Source organism: Humulus lupulus, chromosome 2, assembly GCF_963169125.1.
Source record: "Humulus lupulus chromosome 2, drHumLupu1.1, whole genome shotgun sequence".
In the NCBI taxonomy this organism is placed as follows: Eukaryota; Viridiplantae; Streptophyta; class Magnoliopsida; order Rosales; family Cannabaceae; genus Humulus; species Humulus lupulus.
The window spans coordinates 202,006,791-202,017,215 of NC_084794.1; positions in this window are offsets into that span (position 1 = coordinate 202,006,791).

Here is a 10,425-nt window from a genome sequence, read left to right on the forward strand (position 1 = left end):
ATCATACACATACTATAATGGCCATTATTACTTGGGGTCCCATAGACTAAACAAGTCATATGACCATTAGATTAGTGGGGTCCTACTAGCTAAGCAGGTCATATGTCCATAATCCATTTGGGGCTTGTTAGTCATATAGGTCATATGCCCAAGCCTACAAACATACATAACATAACATATTTCATAACATAAAAACATAAGATAACATATAAAAAGCATATAACATAAAAATTCTATCCTATTTTCCTTACCAAAATACCGGGATATGAGGACAGAGTTGGGACTTTGGAACACTCCTAAGAACCATTTGAAAAAGAGTGAGTATATGGAAGAAGAGAAATGAAAGGAATGGAAGGACTGAACCATTGAGAAAATACTTACCAAAAACTTATGTGCAAGTTCTTAGATTTCCTAACCAAAATAAAGAATAAGGTTAGAAGGCTAAGTAGAAGACTATGAGAACTTAAATAAAATAATACCAATGAACTAGAGTGTGGAAATACCTTGAAGACTTGTAAGACCAATCTAAACCTTGAACCGAAATGCTATAAAACCGTACTTCCCAAGTATTTTGATAAGCTTATAATGATCAAGCTTATGATTCCCAACCCAAGTGTTTACACTCTCACACTCACCTAGCAACTTGCAGCCTCTGAACTTAGAGTAAAAGATGAATAATGGTTGGGTACTAGGTCCTATTTATAGAGTTTAGGAATGAAAGGATCTTAAATTAACTTGAATAAAAATAATGGCTTTTTAAGTGAAAATAATTTGAATTATCGTTCAGCAGAGGCTGAAGACTCGTTCAGAAAGGTGCTGGACTTATCAAGAGGTTGAAGGTTTGAATGGGAAACGATTTTGAAAACATTCAAAATATGCTGAAGGAGGCGATATATCGCCCCCTATAGGCGATATATCGCCTGGACCATTATGCCCGAGGCAAACGTGCATCATTTTGTGTTTTCCGTATCTACGTGTTGCGATATATCGGCATATGCTGATTATTTAAACACGAAATTACACATTTTTAGCATAATTTGAATTGAGTAAACAGCCTTGACTAAGCCCTCAAACGTTTTCAAAGCTGCTGACTGACCTTAGAGTATTCAAATTTTACCCTTAATAAATTTAATCCTCAAAATACTTAATCATTAATGACCCATACATAACATGTGCTAAAATCCCATTGGTTCTTATCTAAACCTTATAGTATATTAAATATTATCCTCAATATCAGTCATATTAATCAAACCTTAGGTTAAAATTAATATTCTTAAACTATAGGTTAAACTTAGAAAATCTACAAGTACTACTATGAGTGTCCAAATAAATCCCGGTCTGAACCAAAAATCCACAGTCATAAAGATAATACTACTATTACTATAATACTACTATCTAACTAGCTAAGTAAAGTTCTTGGACTCTACACTCAAACAGTTTTGGTGCCTAAAGTAAAGTGTCTTTCGACTTGAACTTTACCTTAGAGAAAATACCACAAAGTTTTATCGAAATCATTGGTAGCTCAAAAGCTTGAACCAAATATTCCTTATAATAAAATCGGTAATACCTCCCACACCTCCACTAGATCTTTTGTTTTTCCACTTTCTCGCTTAGCACTCATATGGCCATGTGTTTATAGGTGAAGTTCTTACAATATCTTTGCTACCTTTAGAGATGCTTGTTGCACTCAACTGAACTTCATTAAAATCCCTTGGCTTGACCCTTGCTCCGTAGCAACCAACACTAACCATCTTGGATGGAACTCAATTTTTTTTTTAAGTTTTGAAACAATTCACTTATCAATGACTTGTTCTTACCCATTGAACTCTTTCTCTTGATGTTCACAAGTTTGGAGTTGGGTTTCCATCATTGGTGAATCTATTATCCTAATAGGCTATGCATCGCCTCCCCCTTTGACTTGTGACCCCTCCAACTTGCCTAAAATTGCTATAAATGCTACCAAACTTTTCGGGGATCGTTAGATACCTTCATGTATCATTTTAGACCCAAAAACACAATTTTTAAGTGCCTACAATTGAAACTCAAATTTCACTTCTACAATATTTGAAATTCACTATGTGTTCTATACCTAGCTTGTATAACAACACCTATCCTTTATATTAACCAATCATAACATTCCTCCACTTGGCTAAATACAAGTCTCAACATCTAGCTCAAACAATTTTGGTGCCTAAAGTAAAGTGTCTTTCGACTTGAACTTTATCTTAGAGAAATACCACAAAGTTTTATCGAAATCATTGGTAGCTTAAAAGCTTGAACCAAGTATTCCTTATGATAAAACCGGTAATACCTCACACACCTCTACAAGATCTTTTGTTTTCCCACTTTCTCGCTTAGCACTCATATGTCCATGTGTTCATCCCTTCATGAACTTTCTGTGGAGAAACTACAACTCCCATGAGAGGCGGCACCACCTCTAAGTTTACATAGGTGAAGTTCTTACAGCATCTTTGCTGCCTTTAGAGATGCTTGTTGCACACAACTGAACTTCATCAAAAGCCCTAGGTTTAACCCTTACTCAGTAGCAACCAACACAAACCTTCTTGGATAGAACTCACAATAAGTTTTAGTGTTGAAACCATTCATTTATCAATGACCTGTTCTTACTCATTGAACTTTTTCCCTTGTTGTTCCCAAGTTTTGTGTAGGGCTTCCATCATTGGTGAATCTATTATCCTAATAGGTGATGCATCGCCTCCCCCTCTAACTTGTGACCCCTCAAATGGGCCTAAAATTGCTCCAAATGCTACCAAAATTTTTGGAGCTCCTTAGATGCCTCCATGTATCACTTTAGACCCAAAAACACAATTTTTAAGTGCCTAAAATTGAAACTCAAATTTCACATCTACACTATGTGAAATTCACTAAGTGTTTTATACCAGCTTTTATAACAACACTTATCATTTGTATTAAACCAATCATAACATTCCTCCATTTGGTTAAATACAATTCTCAACCTCTAGCTCAAATGGTTTTGGTGCCTAAAGTAAAGTGCATTTCAACTTGAACTTTACCTTAGTGAAAATACCACAAAATTTTATCGAAATCATTGGTAGATTAAAAGCTTGAACCAAGTATTCATTATGATAAAAGCAGTAATACCTCACACACCTCCACTAGATCTTTTGTTTCCCATTTTCTCGCTTAGCACTCATATTGTAACGCCCTAATACCCTAGATTCGTTACCATGTCATTTTAGAACGTGCAATTAACTCGCTAATCGAGGTATTAGATCAAAAAGTGTGATTAATTAAAGTAAGGACTCATTTAAATAAGAATTCAATATAAAAGTTCGAACATTCATTTAAATCATAATAGTGTTACATTAGGATCCCAAAATATTTTTTAAAACATATTTGAAACTCAAAAGTTACTTTACAGTCGCCTAGGTGACAAAATCAAACAATTATAACACGTTCCTCAAAACTACCCTAGTCGTGGCATCCAGGTAGGCCGGACATGTACACACCACTCCATGCCCTCCAACTCATGCTTGGTCGGCCTTTCCCTTGCCCTTACCCTTACCCGCACCATAGAGCACCCGTGAGCCAAGGCCCAGCAAGAAAACTCCATAAACATAGCATATAATAATAATTCATCTCAGTAAATGCATAACTTAAACAGATACAACAGACAATTCACATAGCAGCCTAAGTTGATCAAGGTGTGTTACAAGGCACCAGGTTCACGGTCCTTACTGAACGGGCGAGTACAACACCCTAGATGGCCATGCCATGGCGGCCTGCATTCAGCATGCTTATTGTCATTCTTGGCCTTTGTCGATCTCAGCCTTCGTCGATCCCGGCCCTCGCCGATCAGTCGCAAACACATATACATGACATAACAATTATAAACATTCATACATAACACTAAACATAGATAATCGGGTCATGCCCTGCTCTACGGGCACAAACAGTTTTTTTACATGAGTCCCGAGTTGACCGTATAATGCGATTCCGAGCACGATCCCTTATCTCGAGCCTTAGCCGAAAACCTAGTCGCAATCGTAATAATAATAAATATCCATTAAACCCTAAACCAATTATAAACTTCGAAACAATATACTAGCCTCCGGGACCTCGAATTCTACTAAACCGGGTAGTAGGATCCTTCATGAGCCCCTAAGTTTGAGTTCCCAAGCCCAAATTCCCTAATCGGCAACTATTTTCCATTTCTGTCACGGCCCTCCTCAAGTCAAAGAGCTCGAGGCTCTCACTTGGGGGACACGGGCCGCGGTGCACTCCAACCTACGCCACCGCGGCTGGGCGATTTCAGAGATCCCCTAGGCCTGCTGGGTTTGTGGGAGGCCGCGATGCTCAAGAACAGCGCCGCAGAGCGACCCCGCGAACCCAGTTTTTTTTCTAGATTTTCAAATTTCTAATCTCCCTAAAAATTAATCCAAACATGCTCTAAGGCCATTATTAAGTCCCAAAATATCTTTACTACACTTAGAGCAGTACAAACATCTTAGAAAGCTAACCAAATCCCCTCATTCAAATTAACCCAACCTAAGTCTAAGACTTAGTTAAACTTCATTCTCAGTAGAAATTTACCAAAAGAAACACAGAGATAACCTTACCCCAATGATGATTTCAATCCTCAGTTGTTGTTAATCACTTCCAAACTTCAATTCCCTTCAATCCCCAAGCCCTTTTTCCTTTAAGAATTAAGAGAGAAAAGTAACCAAGTGAGCCTAAGGAAGAGAGGGAGAGAAAAACGTGTGAGAGAGGGAGTGAGGGGCTGAGTTCCTTCTGCTTAGTTCTAGACCCTAAGATCCTAAGTCTATGCATATCCCTTGGCACCACAATGACCAAATTTCCCCTAAATTAACTCTAAGCCCTTTAATACCACCAAGAGCAAATTCGTCATTTGCACCATTCTCGCTAATTCCTCGAGTGTTCCTATAAATCCCCAATTAATCCCTTGCATACCCAAATAACCGTTAAATAACTACCCGCTACCCAATAAACCTCGAATACATAATATGTTCCCAAAATACCCCTAGGCTCACCCCGAGCCGGGTATTTGACCCCGTTGTGACTATTCCGTGAATCCGCTCCCTAGGACCACCTCGGATCACACATCTCAAATATATCTCCACAATAATGTGCTCTCAAGCATAACACACACATAATTACATTTAAGCCCTGAACGGGCCAAAATTACAATTATTCCCTTCTTAACAAAATGGGCCCACATGCATATTTAATACACCTAAACATGCATATCTAATCATATCATGTCATAACTCAAGTAATCACGTAATGATGCACGTATATCATGATAATTCACATAATAACATAATTAAATCAATTATTTCCCTCCCGGCACGCTAACCAGGGCACCAAGCCTTATTAGAAAATTTGGGACATTACAACCATCCCCTCCTTACAGAAATTTCGTCCTCAAAATTTACCTAAATAGTTCGGGATGCCGATCCCGCATATCAGACTCAAGCTCCCAGGTTGCCTCATCTACTTTGTTATTTCTCCACAACACTTTCAATAAGGCAATGGCCTTGTTCTGTAAGACTTTGTCCTTTCGGTATAGGATCTGAACCGGTTTCACCTCATAAGACAAATCTTGATCCAACTCCAAGCTTCGATAACTCAACACATGTGTAGGATCTAACACATACTTCTGGCGCATAGACACATGCAATACGTTGTGAACCCTAATAAAGCTGGAGGCATAGCTAATTTGTAAGCCAGCTCTCCAACCTGTTCCAGAATCTAAAAGGGACCAACAAACCTAGGTCTTAATTTTCCTTTCACTCCAAGTTGTTTCACTCCTCTTAAAGGAGAAACTCTGTGAAACACATGATCACCGACTTGAAACTCTACACTTCTATGTTTCAAGTCTGAGTAACTCTTCTGTCTACTCTTGGAGGGGAGTATCCAGGCTCTAATCTTCTCATTTGCCTCATTAATCCTCTTAACTGCCTCAGGACCTAGGTACTTCCTCTCACCCATTTCATCCCAATGAATGGGCGATCTTCACTTTTTCCCATACAACATTTCATATGGAGTCACTCCAATAGTCATCTGTTAAATGATATTATAAGAAAACTCAATCAAGGGGAGATACTTACCCCAAGATCCCCCAAAATCTAGAACACAGGCCCACAACATATCCTCTAGTATTTGAATCATCCTCTCAGACTGTCCATCCGTCTAAGGATGATAAGATGTATTGAATCTCAATTGCATGCCCATAGCCTTCTGCAGGCTTTCCCAAAACTTTGAGGTGAAGGTGGGGTCCCTGTCGGGTACTATCGATCTCAGAGCCCCATGGAGATGCACAATCTCCTTCACATACAACTCAACATACTGCTCCACTGTATAAATTGTTCTAATAGGCAAAAAATGGGCTGAATTGGTGTACCTATCCACAATCACCCACATAGAATCATGTTTTCCCACTATTCTCGGTAATCCAACCACGATGTCCATGGTGATATCTTCCCACTTCCACTCTGGAATCCCTAAAGGCTGCAGCAATCCTGGTGGCCTTTGATGTTCAGCCTTCACCTGCTGACAGGTTAAACACTTGGCCACATAATCCCATGCGTCCTTCTTCATTCCTGGCCACCAATACAAAGTCTTTAAATCCTTGTACATCTTCATCGTACCTGGATGTAGTGAGTAAGGAGTGGTATAAGATTCACCCAAAATCTCTCGCTTGATACTAGAATCCATCTGAATGCAAATTCGATTTTCATACCTCAACAGATCTACCTCTGAGATAGAAAAGTCTCTAGCCAGTCCAACTAAGATGTTCTCCCTATGTTTCCTCAACAGTGGATCCTCCTTCTGTGCTTCTCTGATTCTCTCAAGAAGTGTGGACTAAAGAGTAATGTTGGCTAACTGACCAACTACTAGTTCAATTCTCACTCTTGTCATTTCTTTAGCTAACTTTTCTAATATCTGTCTCGAATTGAACAATTGCCCTGGGCCCTTCCGACTCAATGCGTCGACCATCACGTTTGCCTTCCCTGGATGGTACAAAATCTAACAATCATAGTCCTTCACCAGTTCCAGCCAACGCCTTTAGCGCATATTAAAATCCTTTTGAGTAAAGAAATAATTCAAACTTTTATGGTCAATGTATATTTCGCATTTTTCTCCATACAGGACATGCCTCCATACCTTCCATGCGAATACCGCCGCTATAAACTCCAGATCATGAGTGGGATACCTCTGCTCATACTCCTTCAGCTGTCCAGACGCTTAGGCTATCACCTTCCTAGCTTGCATCAATACACAACCCAAACTTTGCCTCGAAGAATCACAGTAGACCACAAACTTTTCCCTATCTGATGGAAGACTCAATACCAGAGCGGTGATCAGTCGCCGCTTCAATTCTTTGAAATTGTTCTCACAAATATCTGTCCAGACATACTTCATCATCTTACGCATCAGCTCCATCAGTGGTGTTGCTATTCTAGAGAATCCCTCAACAAATTGCCGATAGTACCCTCCTAACCCCAGGAAGCTTCTAACCTCTGGCACACTACTTCGTCTCGGCCAATCTCTCCCCACCTCTATCTTGGTTGGGTCCACCAGAATCCCCTCCTTACTCACAATGTGGCCTAGAAATGTTACTTGGGGTAGCCAGAATTCATATTTACTAAACTTAGCATATAGCCTTGTATTGACCCAACTACTCTAGACTTTTGGACCATTAACGAAACTACACATACTAATCCTTAATAAAACTTACATTGTGAAAATACCATAACTTTATTAGAAACTTGTAAAATAAGAGTTACTTACATAAAATATAAAGTAGGATATGGGATACCATTGTTTAAAAAAAAATAAAACATAATTTAAAATAAAAAGGAGTTACATAGCAAGTGCGGAAAAAAAATACATGTAAAACCATAAAAAACAATACTACATCCTCGAATATCGAACTCTCGACTCCTTGAATCCATTCATCACCGATACACATTCTCCCAAGCATCCACGAACCTTACCCGCCACTATAGCTATTTTCCTGCACATATAAACAAAAAGGAATGAGCCTAATGCCCAGCAAGGAAAATCTACCACATAGTTCATATACATAAATTTCATAAGAAACATAAAAAACATAACATTACACTTATTTCATACACATACTATAATGGTCATTATTACTTGGGGTCCCATAGACCAAACAAGTCATATGCCCATTAGATTAGTGGGGTCCTACTAGCTAAGTAGGTCATATGCCCATAATCTATTTGGGGTCTTGTTAGTCATATGGGTCATATGCCCAAGCCTACGAGCATACATATCATAACACTTATCATAACATAAGAAACATAAGATAACATATAAAACATATAACATATGAATTTCTATCCTATTTTCCTTACCAAAATTACCGAGATAAGAGGACAGAGGTGAGACTTTGGAACACTCCTAAGAACCATTTGAAATAGAGTGAGTATAGAGAAGAAGAGAAATGAAAGGAATGGAAGGACTAAACCATTGAGAAAAATACTTACCAAAACTTTTTTGCTCAAGAACTTAGATTTCCTAACCAAAATAAAGATTAAGGTTAGAGGCTGAGTAGAAGACAATGAGAACTTAAAATAAAATAATACCAATGAACTAAGGTGTAGAAATACCTTGAAGACTTGTAGACCAATCTAAACCTCGAACTGAAATACTATGAAACCTCACTTCCCCAAGTGTTTGATAAGCTTATGATGATCAAGCTTATGATTTCCCCACCCAAGTGTTTACACTCTCACACTCACCTAGCAACTTGTAGCCTCTGAACTTAGAGTAAAAGGTGAATAATGGCTGGGTACTAGGTCCTATTTATAGAGTTTAGGAATGAAAGGATCTTAATTTAACTTGAATAAAAATAATGGCTTTTTAAGTGAAAATAATTTGAATTATCGTTCAGCAGAGGCTGAAGACTCGTTCAGAAAGGAGCTGGACTTATCAAGAGGTTGAAGGTTTGAATGGGAAACGATTTTGAAAACATTCAAAATATGCTGAAGGAGGCGATATATCGCCCCCTATAGGCGATATATCGCCTGGACCATTATGCCTGAGGCAAACATGCATCGTTTTGTGTTTTCCGTATCTACGTGCTGCGATATATCGCCCCCTATAGCTGCGATATATCGGCATTCGCTGATTATTTAAACACGAAATTACACATTTTTAGCTTAATTCAAATTGAGTAAACAGCCTTGACTAAGCCCTCAAACGTATTCAAAGCTGCTGACTGACCTTAGAGCATTCAAACTTTACCCTTATTAAATTTAATCCTCAAAATACTTAAGCCTTAATCACCCATACATAACTTGTGCTTAAAATCCTATTGGTTCTTATCTAAACCTTATAGTATAATAAATATTATCCTTAATATCAGTCATATTAATCAAACCTTAGGTTAAAATTAATATTCTTAAACTATAGGTTAAACTTAGAAAATCTACAAGTACTACTATGAGTGTCCAAATAATTCCCGGTCTGAACCAAAAATCCACAGTTATAAAGATAATACTATAAATACTATAATACTACTATCTAACTAGCTAAGTAAAGTTCTTGGACTCTACAAGCCTATGCTCCCTCAGTCGTTGTAGTACCAAACAAAGATGTTGCTCATGTTCTGCTTCTGTTTAGGAGTACACCAGTATATCATCGATTAATACGATTACGAACTTATCCAAATAATCCCTAAATACCTTATCCATCAAATCCATGAAAGATGTGGGGGCATTGGTTAATCCAAAAGACATGACCAGAAATTCATAGTGACCATACCTCGTACGGAATGCAGTCTTTAGTATATCCTCCTCCTTAATCCTCAACTAATGGTAGCCAGGCCAAAGGTCGATCTTAGAAACCTTCTTCCCTTGTGGTTGATCAAACAAGTTGTTGATCCTAGGCAGTGGGTACTTATTCTTAATAGTCAGCTTATTTAGCTCTCTGTAATCGATGCACATTCTTAAGGGCCCATCCTTCTTCTTCACGAACAGCACTGGAGCACCCCACGGAGAAAAGTTGGGTCTAATGAATCCTAGTTCCAGTAATTCATGCAGCTGAATCATTAGTTCCTTTAACTCTGCTAGCGCCATCCTATAGGGTGTCATCGACACTGGTTTGACTCTTGGTGCAAATTCTATGACAAATTCAATCTCTCGGTGTGGTGGCACCCCTGGCAGGTATGCTGGAAATACATCAGGGAACTCACACACCAACCTAGTTTCACCTAATCCAACTGAAATGACCCTAGAGGTATCCACTATGTTCACCAGGAATCCTATGCAACCTTCTTGCAATAGGTCTCTAGCCACCAATGCAGAGATCATAGGCATTCGTGGTCCATTCACTGCTAAAACAAGTGAAGGGAGGCACCGTCCTCCGAGCATCACGCCTTGCGGGGCCTTC